The following is a 17,624-nucleotide window of genomic DNA, read 5'->3' on the forward strand; positions in this document are numbered from 1 at the left end:
AATTTGGCCAAAACTCTAGACTTAACACTTCTAACTCTTTCAAAAACAATGTCATGGGACTTTTAATGACCAGCCTAGATCAGGACGAAAGCTGGCCAAACCATCTTTACATGAAATGGAACACCACTGCAAATTAATGGGCCAAGGAATTTTGAACAAAAAATTTTGGCCCTTAATTTTTTTTGACCAGAATGCTTTTCAACAGAATCGTGAGTCAAACTTTAAAAGGTCCCTTCTAAGAGACATGGAAAGCTACAGATCAGCAACATCACTAATCATCAGGGAAATGCAAATTAAAAACCACAATGAGATATCACCTTACCCCTGTCATAATGGCTATTGTTAAACAGTCAAAAAACAATCGATGCTGGAGTGGATGCAGAGAGAAAGGAACATTTACACACTGTTATTGGGACTGCAAATTAGTAAGACCTCTATGGAAAATGGTGTGGAGGTTCCTCAAAGAAATAAACATAGACTTACCATTTGACCCAGCAATCTCACTATTGGGTATCTACCCAAAGGAAAAGAAGTCATTTTACCAAAAAGATACCCACACTCAAATGTTTATTGCAGCACAATTCACAATTGCAAAGATGTGGAATCAATATAAGTGCCCATCAATTCATGTGTAGATTAACAAAATGTGGTATATGTACACCATGGAGTACTATTCAGCCATAAAAATAAGTAAATTAATGTCTTTTACAGCAACTTAGATGGAACTGGAGACTATTATTCTAAGTGAAGTACCTCAGGAATGGAAAAACAAACACATGTACTGTAATGAACTAACTGAGGGCACACATGGGCACAGAGAGAAGTAGATGTCATAGGAAATGAAGAAGGGGAAAGGGGGGAGGAGAGGAGCAGTGAAAATCTACCTACCAGGTGCAATGAACACTATTCAGGTGAGGAGCACATTTATAGCCCTGACTTAAGCATTATAAAAGTGATCCATGTAACAAAAGCATTTGTACCCCCCCCTTAATATTTTGAAATTTAAAAAAAAGAAAAGAAAAGCTACAGGTCAGTTACAATTGGTTCATTTAAGTTTCATTCCTAAGTTCAAGATAACAAGATGGAGTCTGGGACTTGGGGAAACAGAATGTCTACACTTTTTGATTTGAATATTGGGATTAAAAATATACCCTCTGTAACTAGCATAATTCTTTTATGAAGACAGAGATGATACTGAGAGTGAAAGAGAAAAGAGGGAGAATAAACCTAGAAACGTGGGATCGTTTTGATGATATGCCTTGTGTATGCTAGGTATGAGAAGACAGGGTGTTGCTTGTAGAAGAGAGAAGATGTAAGGGGACTATAAACATTAAAATCTGGGGCCCAGCACAGTGACTCATGCCTATAATCCTTAGCACTTTGGGAGGCCAAGGTGAGAAAATCACTTGAGGCCAGGAGTTTGAGACCAGCCTGAGTAAGACCCCATCTCTACAAAAAATAGAAAAATTAGCCAGGCGTGGTGGCACATGCCTGTAGTCCCAGCTACTCCAGAGGCTGAGGCAGGAGGATCACTTGAGCCCAGGTGTTTGATTTTGCAGTGAGCTATGATGACAGCAATGCACTCTAGCCCCAGGTGACAGAGCAAGACCTTGCCTCAAAAAAAAACAAAAAAAAATTAAAATATAAACTTTAAAGAAAATGGAATATGAAAACATCCTTTAACTTTATTTTTTGGCAGTACCTTTTCCCTTTCCCAAAACTACAGGCTCTTGTGACACTGACCTACTTACTCTTTCTCCAGCTTGTCATTTTCTCCAAAATGCCATAACTTTGCCAGTCCAGGATCTGTTCCTGGAATGTCCTCAGGGCAGTGTTTTGAAGTAGAAAAAACATGGACTCATGCAATCGTGGATTCAGAGGTCACATCTGCCTCTAGCTAACCGTGTAAACTTGAGCCTTTGTTACTTACGACTATCAATTTCGAAACCTGTAAAATGGGGATAGAGTATCCACCCACATGGTGTTTACACAGTTCAAGCAAGACCATACTCATGAAGCAGTGACCACAATACCGTAAGACAACGTGTAGGGCAAGCTTAGGAAAGATTAATTTTCCCAGAAACCCTAATTCCCTGCAGGGTGACATCTACTTACGCTTTACGGTCCTGACGCGATGTCACCTCCTCTCTGCAGTCCTTGCCAAAGCTCCCAGCGAAGTTTGGTTTCTTCCTCCAGGCTGTCAGGGCACCTTAGCCACATCGTATCGTCTTACTGTGATGACGTGCCTGCCCGTCTCATGTGGGTTTGGGACTTTATTAATTCCTTGTGTTTTGTACCTTCTTGATGATAGTGTAGAATTTTTGTTTTGTAATAAAGGCATCCACAGAGATGCCATTTTTAAAAATTAGTAAGTGCTGTTTGAGAGAGTTGAAATGTGTATTACTCAGTATTTGGACGCGTTTTAGTCTGCATTGCAGTGGCCATCTCTCTCCTCTGGTTCCTGCTTGCCCAACTCTCACCCTTATTTGATTTATGGACGTCACCTGCTCTTCTTTATGACTTTGTCTCTCATGTTCTCTCAAGTCAAAGTTTCTTTTTGTAAAACTATATCTTTATTAGTGAAATATTACCAATGGACGCTATAAAGTACTCTTGAAACGTGTAAATCAACACATTATGTGCTGCCCAAAGGGGTAGTATTAACTGCAAAGGATGGAAAAACCACGACGTTCAAAGTTTACTTTTAGAAATGCATTTTTCTCCTCATTTTTTAATCTTAAAAAGAGGTTAAACCCTGAAACCTTTGCCTCAATCTACATGATCTTAAGCTGCTAAATTTCTAGAAATAATAATTATAATACAACCAATGTTTGCTGAGTATTTACTGTGGCACAACACCAGAAAAGCTTTTTATGTGTCATCTCCTTTTTATTGCTATGGCAAACTTATGAGAGAAATGTTATTATTATGTCATGCTACAGATGAGGGATTCCAAATATCATTGGACTAATTCTAATTTTATCAGCCTAGTTTGAACATTTTACACTATTTATATATGGACTTACATATTGCCAAAATTAGCCACCACCTAGGGGTTATGATGTTTTCATTATTTCCTTTTCTAGCCTTTGGGTACATCAAGAGCCTCTTGATGACTTTCCTGGTCATCAAGAAAGTAAATTTAGTTATCTGATTGTCTTGTATCATTTTACTAGAATTCATTTGAATGAGAAACCAGATATATATGTTTTATTAAAAATTAGAAGCATTTAAAGAAAAAGTCAAGAAAAATTCAGGACGGATGCTTCTTACTGCAGGCCCTGAAGGGGAGGGACCTGGGCCATCAGGGGCTTACACGAACATACAACTTCCTGAGCAGATGAAATAGTCAAAGAGAAACTGAGGCCATCCTAGTAGCAATATTTATTTACTATTACCAAAGCTGCAGGAGTCTCAGACCTACAGTAAGCCATTGATTGTTGCATTTCCTCCACTGACTTTGATGTAATAGGCAGAAAACTGATCAAAGGTAGCCTTTTCAAATTACTTATATTTATTATAAAATTATGCCAACATAACAAAAAAATCTCCAAAATAGAATAATTTAATTTTGTAGACCCAATATTGTTTGTCCTTTTTATTGAGCACAGCAAGGAAGTAGAATTTGATGGGACTGTGTCTCACACCAACATCAGTGGGCAGAGAGAAGAACCAGAGGAATTCTCAGACAGAAATGACCAGCAAGCAGAAGTTCGGCACCAGCTTTAAGAAAGAAAAAGAAGCAAGAAATTTGTCCAGACATAAGAAGGACCCCTAATGCCAAGTGGTTGAAAAGTACAGGGGTCCCACGCGTGTGACTGGGGAGCAATGACTTGAACAGTTAGGCAGAGCACTATCCCTGCATGTCCCCCCCAATTTTGCTCAGGTTGTCGTTCTTAATAGACTTACAGGTAACCAGAAAGCCAGAGCTTCCAGTAATGAGGCTGCAGGCACTACAAGAAGTATTTTCAGGAATTACTGAAAAGCAACAAACTAGTAACAATATTTATTTCAGTAGGTAGAACTGGAGAGATAAAAGACATTTTATTTCCTTAGTATAATTTCAAGGGGTTTAAAGTAATGGAATTATAAGTGCCTTTTACATCTTTTTTGTGTGCTTTTCCCTATTTTAGAAGATGCTAATTGAATTAATATCATTAGGGTCAGCAAAATATAACATGAGAAGGGCAATACAAGTGTTTCGTTTCCACCTTACTACCATTCTACCATACAAGGCATTCTTCTGAGCTCTGTTACTATTTGGGTCATCAAACTTTCTAATCTTGCTTGATTTCTATTTTTATTCCTATTATTATTTTATGTATTATATATAAAATAATATATTATGTATAAATACATGTATTTATATTTTCATATATTAAATTATATATAAAATATATTATGTATTTTATAATTTACATTTTATAACTATAGTAATTATGTAGTATTATATTATTTTTATAAACTCTTTATTATTCTATTTTATTATTGCATCTTATTCGGTCACTTTCCCTTGCTTTGATGTATAATAGCCCTTGCAGATTTCATCATTTTATATCTCAAAACGTATGCATTTGGGGTGAGTTAGATAAAAAGTCTATTTCTATAGGAAATGAAATTTTAGTCTAGAAAAATGGAAAGTTGTGCCCTTTCATATGGATAGAAACTCACTCCAGAAAAAAAAAATGCAATCCACCCTAAAAGACATGCCTTTGACAGCAACCTTTTTTGTACAGGATAGCCATGGGACTGTCTGAAGCCCTGATGGGTGGGCCAGAATACTTGGATACATTTGAATAAATCAGGGTCAGTGTGACCCTTACCTCCTCAGTTCTTAAGAGGATTAGTAGCCTAAAGTGTCTAGGAATATTTTGTAGAAAGCCGGCAAATAGCTATAAACAAGAGAAAAAAATTATTATTATAAAACTGAAACTAGGCTAATCAGATTGGGAAAGATTATATATTGCTCCAAAATTTTTGAAAAGATCTCATCAGCAAAGATTTATGAGATTTTTCTAAATAACTGGAATGTCTTGCATGTGATCATTTAGACACACTGATAATTTTCAATATGATTTCTCCATAGTATGTATCAGTTGGTTAATTTTTTTCCTCATATGAAAATTAGTTTCAAAAAGCACCCAGAATACTATTGGTGACTGAATACTCAAAAACAAAAAACAAACAAACAAAAAACCTCTGTGCTCTTATGTTAAGTTGATTTTTGAGGAAGCAACCAAATATGGGAAGGTACTAGGATAATTTAAAGGAGACCCAGAGAAAAGGTTTAAAGATATTTTCATAACTTAAAGGAAAATAATCAGACTATGTTGTATAGTGTATAAAAGGGTGGCATTAAAGCCAGACAAGGGTAAATTCAAAACACAGCCTTCTGCTTAAACCACATATAGCTTATGAATATATTCTCTCTCTCTGAACTCCATTCACTTATTTGTAAACTGGGGTTTACAAAGAAATTGAGATGGCATGTGCAATAAATGAGTTAAAAAATTAGAGCCACTAGCCATTAATTATTATTATTGTTAGACATAAAATAAATGAGTTTTATTGTGGCATAAACATAATAAATGGTCATTTTATTATGATAATTGAAAGTAAAAAGTCTAACCAGGAGATTGCTTTTCACCTCTCTGACAATGTTTTTCATTAAGCCTACATATAATAACACATTTTCCTTCCAAAGGCAAAAACTTAACCCTTTCCTGCTTCTTTTAACCTTCCTTTTGTTTCCCCTACTCTTAACAAGACTTTATTAATTCTCCCTAATGATGATAAAACTGTGATAGAATAAGTCAGAAAAAATTCAACACTGGCTCCCAGCCAGATATATTTTTGCATCTTCTAAGAGAAAAGAGTACAGAAATGCTTACCCTGGTTACTCTATGGCTCCCAGGACTGAGATAGGACCAGTAAGAGTCTATGTACGATCATCTTCTGCCATGGCTTTGCCAAACCTAAAAAAAAAGGTGTGTTTATAAGAGCTGATTCACTCAATATGTTTTTAAAAAGGAATCATTTATTGAACATCCACTATATGCCAGGGCACTGTATAGGTCGATTTTATGTCTGTGTATATGTGTGTGTGTGTCTGTGTGTGTGTATGTCAAATGAAGTCCCTGTTTTCTTTTTTCTTTTCTTTCTTTCTTTTTTTTTTTTTTGAGACAGAGTCTCACTCTGTTGACTTGGGTAGAATGTAATGGTGTCATCATAGCTCACTGCTGCAACCTCAAACTCCTGGCCTCAAGTAATACTCCTGCCTCAGCCTCCCAAGTAGCTGGGACTAATGGCATGTGCCACCACACCCAGCTAATTTTTTTTCTATTTTTAATAGAGATAGGGTCTTGCTCTTGCTCAGGGCTCAGACTGGTGTCGAACTTCTGAGTTCAAGCAATCCTCTCACCTCGGCCTCCCAGAGTGCTAGGATTACAGATGTGAGCCACTGAGCTTGGCCAGTCCCTGTTTTCAAAGGGATGCATGCCTCATGTTTTGGACAGGAATATGTCTTCAACAGGCTACATTACCCAGATATTTTTGATTTTGTATAGAACCTCTGATTTTATTCCACTCAACATAAATATGTAATATAATAAAACTGTAGCTTTTTTAGTAATAAAATTGAACTGTGGTATATATTATGAAATGTAAGATCAAATTCTTATCCTGAATGTTTACACTAGCCATCTTAAACACTTTGTGAAAACATGTTAAACTAATCAACAGTTTGATATCCCTATTGAATAAAATATCTGTAAATAGAATCTTGTAGTAAAACTTGTCTATATAATCTATCATATTTTTAAACCAAAAGAAAAAAATTATATGGTTTCCTAATAGGTACCAAAAACTTTAATTTGTAAAATACAGCTTCTATTCTTAATTATATTTTTAAAACTTAGGCTAGAAATAGATGGTTATTTATTTAATGTGAAAATAAATATGTGTACATATATAAATAAAATAAACAAAAGTCATGTCTAATGGTAAAATTAAAAGCATTATTCATATTAAATTCAGTAACAGGCAAAGATGTTTTCCATTATTATTTTACATTTTCCTATAAGAATCAGCCAATGAAATACAATGTAAACAAATGAGATGTAAAAATATGAAAGAAAAGAAAGAAACACCATTGCAATTATTATCAGTGATATAATTATATATGTAGAAACTCCAACTGAAAATCAATGAAAAATCGTTTAAACATGTCTCTTTCAGAAACATGTTTATGGATACACCCAGAAATAGTGTTTAACCAGATCTCTGGGCATCCTGTGGCCAGTCAAGTTGATATGTAAAATTAACCATCACAATCACTGTGAATTTTTTTTATTATCTTTTTCATTGAGGCATAATTCATATCCAATAAAAAGTACAGCTTTTTAGGAGACAGTTCAATACATTTTGACAATTACACACACTCATATAACCACCACCCAATGATGATACAGAACATTTCCATCACCCCAGAGAGTTGCCTTCCTCTCCTTTTCCAGTATATCCCACTCCATACCACCTCATAGGCAACCACTGTTTTGATCTCTGTAATATATTGAGAGAACCATACAGTATGTTCTTTTGTGTCTGTTCTTTCACTCCATATAAAGTTCTGCAATGCATCCATGTCATTGCACATGTCAGTAGTTTGCTCCTTTTTTCATTGACTGCTACTCATTGTACAACCACACCACAATTTGTTTAACTATTCACTGCTTGTTGGATATTTGGATTTTTTTATGTTCGGGGTAATTATGAATAAAAGCACAATAAATATTCTTGTATAAATTTTTTTGTAAGTATGTTTTCATTTCTGTTCTGAAAATACATAGAAGAGGTCATATGGTAAATATATGTTTAATATAATAAGAAACTGCCAAACTATCTAAAGAGGTTGTACCATTTTATTGCCCCACCTGCATATGAGAGTTCCAGTTGCCCACATCCTTGCCAATAGTACTGTCAGCTTTTTTAATTTTAGCCATTCTAGTGGGTAAGTGCTATCTTATTATAGTCTTCAGGAAAATACATTTCCTTGAACATTAATGACATTGATTACCTTTCCAGGAGATTATTGCCCATTCACATATTTTCTCTTGTAAAGTATCTCTTTCTGGTTTTTGCCTATTTTAAGTTAGGTTTGTCTTTTATTATTGAGATTTAGAGTTTTAAAAATATTCTTACTACAAGTATTTTACCAGATATGTGTACTTTTAATACTTTGCTCCATCTATGGCTTGTCTTTCACTTTCTTAACAATTTCTATCTCTTTGATAAATAGAATTTTAATTTTTATAGAATTTAATTTACAATTTTTTTCCTTTATGGTTTTTCTTTTTACATACTACTTAAGAAATCTTTGTCCATCCCATGATTATGAAGAAGTAGTCTAATATTTTCTTCTAGAAGTTCTGTAGGTTTAACTTTTACTTTGTGGTCTATGATCCCTCTCAAATTAATTTCTATGATACATTACCTTAACATGCTGAGATTTAGGCCAGGTACAGTGGCTCATGCCTGTAATCTCAGTATTTTGGGAGGCCAAGGCAGGAGGACTGCTTGAGTGCAAGAGTTCAAGACCAGCCTGGGCAACATAGCAAGACCTGGTCTCTACAAAAAATAAAACACTTAACAGGGCATGGTGGCACATGCCTGTAGCCCTACCTACTCAGAAGGTTAAGGGGGGAGGATCACTTCAGCCAGAAATTTGAAGTTGCAATGCTGTATGAATAGTCCACTGTGCTCCCGCATGGGCAGCAGAGTGAGACCTCTTCTCTAAAAAAAAAGAAAGAAAGAAGAAAAGGAAAGCAAAGAAAAGAAAAGAAAGAAAAAGAAGAAAGAAAGAAAGAAAGAAAGAAAGAAAGAAAGAAAGAAAGAAAGAAAGAAAGAAAGAAAAGAAAGAAATTATTTGATTCTATCAAATTATGTACTTTTGATTGTATTTGTAATGATTAAGCTATTTTTAAACTCAGTAAGGGTAAAAGTCAATTGTAGAAAACTGATAGTAATGCAAATGATTCTTGTCCATAACAATGCAAATAAACTTTGTTATTAGAAATATTCATTTCTACTCTATAGATGACTCTAAATGTATATCATTACATTACATTTTATTGCCCTGTAGAATATTAACCAATTTTCCATCATCCAGTAGCAAATTCATTTCAGCATTTTTATGTCTGTGTATGTGTGTATATATGAATACATATATATGTAGTTAAAATATATAATTGTTCATTGTTCAAATTCTCATTTGAACAGATTTGAACATCTCATTGGTTCCCTCTTTAAAGAGTTCAATGTCATCTTCAATGCATGTTTGTATTTTCATGAGTCATGATTTTACCTTTTTGAAAATTATACTTCAGCAACTATGATTTGAAATAAACTATAATTTAAAATAAACTATCTTAGAAAAGAAAATAAAGATATATTTAAAGGTAAATGTTGTCATGTATGAGACATTGATATTAAACTTTTTTTAATCTTATTCTTTTGTTAATAATGAATTTGTAAATATAAAATGATAAATATTTAAGAGAGCTAAGTAAATATATCACAATACAAATAAAATAGAACAGGAAAGAAGTGTGTCAATTAAGAAAGTGTGGCAATTTTTATTTATTCAAAATTACATGTATTTGTTAGTCTGATTTAAGACTAACCGCATTAGCCCAAGTCCAATTCTTTGCTCAGTAATGTTGAAAAATTTTACCCGCATGGAATGAAAAAGGCCCCAGTTTTTCTTCTGTCATATTCAAAAATTTGATTGCTGACTCTGGTGACTAAACTTTCTCTGAAAAAAGCTTCCAAGCTCTACTTATTTCCAAGGTCTCCTTATCCCATAAATACCTTAGATCACGCCTAAAAATGTCAAGCATCATTTTGACTGACAAAGCATAAAAGAAGGGAGGCAGCAAATCTTCTTGTGCCAACAAACAGTTGCTAAATCACAATTCTAAATCTCTTAGAGATCATTAAGAAACCTGACAGTAAGCAAAAGCTGAGATTTTCTTGCCAAAAGTGAACATCATGAATTTCTGAATATAATTGATATGTGACTTGGCTTCCACCATGTTGTGCACTTCCTACGTACATGAGCTGGTGAGAAGCAGTGTCTGCAGACAACAGGCGGGCAGGGAAGTTCCTGTAGAAACAGCAAGCCATTCTCCCCCTCCACGATGAACACAAGAAGGAAGACCCTAGAAATGTGCTCACTTCACCTTTTCTTGGCCTGTTCCCATCATAATGTGACCCAATGAGTTGTACTTTTGCACCTCAGGGCAGGGAGCAGCTCTGTACAGAGCCCTGCAAGGTCAGACGGTTCAGAAAAGGAATGTAACCTGGGGAAGGGCTAGAATGGGCAGGGCAGAGCTCTCCAACAAGTTGCTTGCTGAATCCTGTTTAATCTCCCACCCCACTCCCCACCCATCTTAGCAAAAATGACAGCATTCCCTGGCTTCTGGTGCACCATCTCAGCCATTTGTACCAAGTCCAACTGGCTTTGCTGCAATGAGAAACCACTAAGGATCTAAATAAAGCTTTAACATGCAAAATGAAAATGCTTGCCCTGTTCCCTATAAAACCGGTGGGGGGAAAAAAAAGTCATTAAAACTCACCACACACTTGGTCTCCTCCATGAAACTCCCCCTAACCCAACAGTCAACAATTTCCCTCCCTTACCTTGATAACTAAAACCAGTTATTGTTATCATCCCTCATTCTGCTGTGCCCATGTCCTGCTCCTGTTGTGATCGACAAGTTTCTGTATACGTTTTCCTTCCTCTGCTAGAAAGTAAACTACTGACAAAGGCATGAGAAACCATGGGCTGTGCATTTTGTAGCCCCAGTTCCTAGTACGGCCTGGATCAGGATCCGTACTTAAGTATATGAGGGTTCAATAATGCATATGAGAGTTTAATAATGAATTTTCCCACACCTTAATCCCCAGTAATGACCTTTTCTCTGGAGCCCATGAATCTTCTTATTTTAACTTCAGAGGAAGAACAAGGGTATATATCTTTCCCCTCCATACCAGAAACAAAGGAGTTTTTGTGAAGCAGGGTCACCGTGCACTGGTTGCTGATTTCTATGAGATATAATACACTCAGATGCAAGTTACATGAAGTGAATTTATTCCTTACACACAGGCAGCAAGGGACAAAAGAAACCTAAGATTCACTGTGAGCCAGTCTCCAACAGATCATGAAAGGTACCCAAGACAGACGGAGTCTTGCCTGAGCTTGCCTCACTTGCACCACAGCTGAGGGAGCTCAAATGGTAGCCTGCCCTGGGTTATACACCTCAAAGGCAACGTCACTCACTGGACTAAAGCTTTAAAGAACATACTTATTCCAGGGGAAAGTTTGGTCTTCCTGAGCAGCTCCTTCCTAACTCGAGATGCTACATTCCCTAGGAGAGACGGGAACGAGGCCTAGGCTGTTCCAGGCTGTTCCTCCCTATCTCAGGATGTTGCATTCCCAACCCGTTCTATTGTTATTCTTCAGAACTACAAGCAAGAAGGAGAAAAACTTGGTCAGTCCCAGGCCACCCAGAGAACCACCTGCCCTTTTGCTATTCCAGCCACATTAAATGAGAAAATTGAATTTAGTGATCTCAATAAATTCTGAAATGCAATATAAAGCTTGCAATGGCTAATATATTAAGAAAAGGGGGAAAAACATTAAAAGTACCCTAAAAGTCATTATTGACTCCTTACAGGAGATATCCTTCATTATGTTCCTAAAGAATAGAGAAAGTATTTTCAAAATTTGTAACTGCAGGAGTCTTGTTTTTATGCTTTTCCTTATAATATTGTAACCAGCAGCATGTTATCCAAATTCACTGGAAAAGAGTCACAATCACTGAAGAGGTTACTCCACCAGGTGGTGATTAGTTTATTGCTGAATGTCATGGAAACTGGAATAGCAAAGGACGGGGCTATTGGGTTTTCTGTTTGGGGACCACTCAGTTTATGCAGTTTAAACTAAAGTTGACACTTCAAGTGAATTTATTAGTCTTACTTTGTTCCAGGATCAGACAGTAGTCCAGCTCACACTCATGGACACCTTTGGGGTTAAATAACTTAATCCAGAAGGGACATATTAATATCACTTCTTTTTCTCAGACAGTAATTTTCCCAAGCCCAGTTCTTTGATTCGATGTCATGTTGAAGCTTGGAATTGAAACTTCCACTTAAACCACCTGGGGAATAAAGTATGAAGTATGTTTTACCAGTAAAATATCATTCTGCAAATTGCACATTATGGCTTTCAGCGTGAGACTTTTATAAGAAAGAGGAGTCGCCCTCTAAGGTTCTGCAGAGGGTCTGCTCGGGTTGTCAATCCTAGAGCTAAACATTTAAAGTAAGAATGAAGTCTCCCAGAGGACTAAGAAAATCAAGTTAATAAGAGTATATAGTAGAGAATAAGTTAGGAAAGATTAAGAGGAAATACTATAATAAGTAGACTTTTCCATACAAAATACTTTATTTCATTAACTCCTAGATATGCAATTAATGATATCTAATAATCAGTAGCAGCCAGGCTGTTGTCATAATGTAGTTATCATTGCCTGGTTATTTTTCCTGATGGTATAAAAGATCTGCCAGCAAACCATTTAAGGACCATTTCAAGAAGAAATATGAATCCTGATTATCTAAAAACCTTCTTTGGATACTGGTTCATAGGATCAAAAGAGTACAAGCATCAAAATTTATAGAATGGGTGTTATTGGAAGAGAATTTCAGAGGCAATAAAAATATATTCTCAGGAAATGCTGCACTACCAACATTCTTGATGACACAGATGATGCTACTGTTGGAAAAACATTAATAGCAATGCCTCTGAGTAAAGATATTTCTGAAGAGTTGCTATCTACATGTGAAAGCATCTTAAGAATAATTTATTTGGCATTTTTTCTTTTTATGTAGCTAAAGAATGATATAAAATAAATCTCTAAATATAGAGGAGCTATTTTAATAACTATGAAACAAAAATTCTAGGTGAAAATAGAGCATTATTACATGATTCAATTGTCAGGGTTTCTTTTTTAGTAGTACATAAAATAATGGAGCTTCTTCCAATTGATGGTATCTAAGTTTAACAACACACAGTAGCTGTAGATTATTGGGCTTAATAACAAGACCCAAGCCAAAAGCCCCTTCAAGAAATCTTTCCCTCTCCATATCCAAAGCATGCAGCCCTTGGGAAAAGACCTTTCTGTCCTCTCATCCTCACTGGGTAAGAAAGTCTGAGACCATTGATGGGGTCATAGAAGAATAGAGACACTCAAACTAGGACAATGGCATCAAAATGAACATCTGAAAAAAGTAATTTTCTGAATGCATCATTTCAGATTTTGCATAAATCAGAGTGCCCACAGGTGTCTCATCATTTTAGTTCTTCTTAAATAATGTCAGAGAATACTTCTGTTCTTATGCCACAAGCAGAAGCCTTGTTGACGAAGGGGTGTTTAGCACCACAGTCATATTTTGCCCAAACTGTGCTGCATTGCACTATTCGGTGAATGATTTTTCTTTGTTATCATCAAGTTGTACCATTTTATAAGGTGTTCTTAAACAGTTATTATTTTATGTTTGAGAACTGAAAGCAGCTACACCCACACAACTTACTGTTTATACTCAGGATTTTACTCTTTCACTGTCTTCATTAATATAACTTTACTATTCCAGGAATATAAGTTTATTTGCCCAGGAGTATGAAAGTTGCAAATCGCTTTATTTTTCATTCAGGATTTTCCTAAAGGTCCATTAAAACTTCAGTAGAAAGAATCAAAGACAATTACCGCCCAAGAGTCTCTGAAACCTGTATCCCAAAATCCTTACTGTGCCCACCAGTTCTAAACAATTATATCATGATCCTTACCCGATACTAACCGGTACTGAAAGACCTGCCTTAAACCAGACTTCAAATTCTGGCAAACATCCCAGGTTTGCCCTTTCCCATCTGAGCCACTACTAAGGTTCTCTCAAGGTAGAGGTTTCCTTACCACAGGAAAAACAAACTCAGCTTTGACTTATAAACAGAGAGTGTTGGTTATATTTTGGTGGTGCTGGCATTCAGCACAACAGATTATTTTGTACAAACTATCAATAGATTTAGGAGTCAAGTATTTGAATTTAAATTACAAAGATTTTGCTTTCTAAAACAAACCAGTAATAATGGAATCAGTACTTACTAGTACAGTGAACACAGTGCTACCTTGTAGCTTCTGGGTATAATTGATGAAAATAGAGAATTACATGAATTTATTATCTCTAAAGCCAGTGAGAAATTTCTCTTTTCAATAATATCTTAAAGATTTCAAATTCTTCCTGAAATATATCCCCCAAAATGCCAGGAAAACTAAACATTTGAAATCAGAACTACAAGAAAGTAGGAGGGATCACATCTCATTAAGGTGAAAACGCCACTCCAGGAAAGGGAAGTGCCCAATACCCTGAGAATGTCAACAGGGCCTGGTGATCTGGTGTTCAGAGGACTGGGCTAGGGGCAGGGAGGGAGCATTATGGACTAAGCCTTAAACCTGGGCAAAGTAGAGATGCAAACTGAAGACAAACCTACATAAACCTGGGGCTGAGAGAGAGCTGCACTATAAGGAAAAAAGTGAAATTCAAAAAACTGCACAACAGAGAGAGAAAACAAAGAAAATCATCTATCTCTGCAAAAACAAAAGGACACAGCTACCTGCCATAACTGTGTACTATACACAAATGTGTACGTACAAAAGGCCCAAGCTGAGAATTTAGTTAAAAAGTGGATACTAATTTACCCAGGTCCCATTTATTTTTGTTGTTGCTGTGATTGCCTTAGGGGTCTTCCTGGTTTGCAAAGTGGTTTTTTCATATGCATAATAAACTTTCAAAACTTTTAATTTCATCTTATTTTATTTTTAACACTGGGTATATTATAAACAACATAAGGTTCTCTCTCACAGTTCTAGAGATAAGAAGTCCAAGATCAAGGTGTGACTGATTTGGTTCCTGGTGAGGGTTCTCTTCCTAGCCTGCAGACAGCCACTGTCTTTCTGTGTCCTCTTGTCTCTGTGTTCTCACAGAAGATAGATAGATGATAGATAGATAGATAGCTCCAGCTACGAACATGTGAAACCGGATAAGTGATATGTTTCAAAATATAATCATGGGTCAGGCATTGGATAGTTATTCCCATTCCAAAAGGGAGAAATCAGAAGAAAGAAAGGGGTAATAGATCCCAAGCAAATCCAAATCCTAGAAAAGCAAGTTCCATTAGATCTTAAGGCTTGAGAATACTTTTTTTTTTTTTGGCTCAGTGTCTTGCCTTCCAGGTCCAGTAGCACGGCAGTGTCACCTCACTGCTCTGCAAAGCAGCCCTGCCCCTGTGGTACTCCCAGCAGTCTTACAGCCATAAGGTCTACTCCCTTGGAACCACGTCAATCATCCTCTATGAACTGGAAACTGCATTTAGGGATTTCACTTCCAATGCTAGACTCTGCCTTCCTGAATGCAGGCATGGCAAAATATTCCAAGGAACACATGTACAATACCCAATTTTAATGCCAACAGATCAAGGCTGCCTTCCCATAACATCTTCCTAAATATTTTCTTCATGATCTTCAACCAGAAGATTTTGTCCATTGGCAGACACATAAGAAAAAACTGTTCTCGAACAACATTGCAAGGAACCTTATCAGGTACTATTAACAACAAATACAGCAATGAAATTCCAAGAACTCAATTCTCAAATTCAGGTTTAAAGAAGCAACCCAGAATTCTACACAATTTAAAGCCTCTTCTAATAGGGAGCTCAAGCTGAGAATTCATAAATATCCATCAGACATAGATGATCTTTGATTGTAGATAACTAACCTAAGACACTGAACAAGCAGATAACGTCATTTAGTAGATAGCTACCCAAGATGTCAGACCAAGTCTCCTGTTTAATTCTGCTTTTGTTTTTCATCTGATTGCTTATAATCATGCTTCTTATCATTTTCTGTAGATCCCTGGTTATTGTTGACCAACAATGTTCCCTTTTCTCTTTTCTTTCCTTGTTGTATTGTCATAAGTGTTACAATAGGTGTTAAGTCAGAATATATTTATTCTCAGATTATTCCAAACAGTAACAATGCCATGCATCACTGGACTCCATGGCAAAAACCTCTGGACAATTCTGGTCTCATCAAATGAGACCATAGGGAATTAGAGTTGCCATCATCTCCCCTTTCCATCTGCATGGACAAATAACCTTAAACAAATCAACCTGTAATTTTGTTACTGTCCCTCTCTCCCAGAAAAGAGAACTAATTATTACAATATATTGATCGGACTTAAAGTAATTCTATATTTCAATTCAATGACCTTCATGAGGTCATTGAATTTGGTGATGGGCCAAACACTTGTCACATATAAGAAACTAAGAGAGATTCATTCCATTGTGTAGCTCAGTTACTATAAGGCCTTGTTTCTGACCTCATGTAGTAAATAGTTCCTTTCTCTTGGACCCACACACTATGTTCTTTGCAGTCAGGATAGCTGGTACTATTTGCCTCAGACTAACCCCTCATACACTTTCAGAATACTATTCTGAGACTTGTCTCTACACAGACACCCCAATTCTATAAATAACTAAGGCTGAAAAGTCAACTCAGATGTGAGTTACCAAACAAGGCCACCCTTGATTATTCAGGCTCTACCTGGGGGAATTAGTGACTCACTGTTTTATGCAAACAGAGTAGTGTTCCCAAATGATAGAAATCATTTAATTTTAAAAATACTGTGCAAAATTTATCACTAACTCTAGCAGAAGTTGCTAATAATGTCACCTCTACCATAAAGGGAACACAGATTAGTTTCAACTTGTTGTCACAGTAGTAATGGACAATTGCATTGCTCTCCATTATTTTATGTTTCCTGGTCTTGGGTGATGTCTGTGTCATTGGTAATCCTTCTTGCTGTACTTGGATCAATGAAACAGGCAAGATGGAACAAGCTACGTATCACCTTAAGGAAAAAACTGTTTGGCTTCCTAAGGTTGATCCTCCTGGCCTATAAAATTTGTTCTTTTGACCTGGATTGATTCCTGATAACAAAGCATTTTACATCTTAATATTAGAACAATATTAATTGTTCTTATATTTGTCATAGTAGTCATGGCTCTGGTCCATTGCATTCTATCCAAAGTCTTAAATGCTTCTGCATAGCCACTGTCTTGTCAGATCATCACCAGGATGAAACAGTAACTAAAGGGTCAAGAAGAACTTACCATATAGTTGACTATCGAGATGACTCGATAATCCCTGAGTAGGGAAAATCTGGGTCTCTAGTCCTTCCTAAATTGGACAACCTCTTGCAAGCCAGAGAATGCCAAAAGATGAAACTCAGAGACTGACTATACAAATGGACAGTGGCCAGATTACATGTGACAATAGAACTCTGTAGTATTAAGAAGCCCTAGATACCAAATCATAACTTCTGCAGCAGTTAGCCCAGAACAGTCAGAACATGCAGAACATGGTCAACAACTGCCAGCTGTCCTATGATGTTGTGCCTGCCTCCAAAATAGGAAACCAACAAGAGAAAGCCATTATGTCCTCAAACCAATCACATAA

The 17,624-nt window shown here is 36.3% G+C and overlaps 2 long non-coding RNA genes across 2 annotated transcripts in view; both read right to left on the reverse strand.

The window, feature by feature from the left end:
• LOC123642628 overlaps positions 1–2,245 on the reverse strand; it is a 90,381-nt gene extending 88,136 nt beyond the window's left edge. The window contains exon 1 of the long non-coding RNA XR_006736499.1: positions 2,116–2,245. This is a non-coding gene — a long non-coding RNA (uncharacterized LOC123642628). The remainder of the gene's footprint in view (positions 1–2,115) is intronic.
• Positions 2,246–4,806: 2,561 nt separating this feature from the next.
• LOC123642634 overlaps positions 4,807–17,624 on the reverse strand; it is a 145,014-nt gene continuing 132,196 nt past the window's right edge. Inside the window, exons 3-4 of the long non-coding RNA XR_006736501.1 lie at positions 5,892–5,975; positions 4,807–4,892 (exon numbers count right to left, since the gene is read on the reverse strand). This is a non-coding gene — a long non-coding RNA (uncharacterized LOC123642634). The remainder of the gene's footprint in view (positions 4,893–5,891; positions 5,976–17,624) is intronic.

The sequence above is a fragment of the Lemur catta genome, chromosome 1, assembly GCF_020740605.2.
Source record: "Lemur catta isolate mLemCat1 chromosome 1, mLemCat1.pri, whole genome shotgun sequence".
Lineage (NCBI taxonomy): Eukaryota > Metazoa > Chordata > Mammalia > Primates > Lemuridae > Lemur > Lemur catta.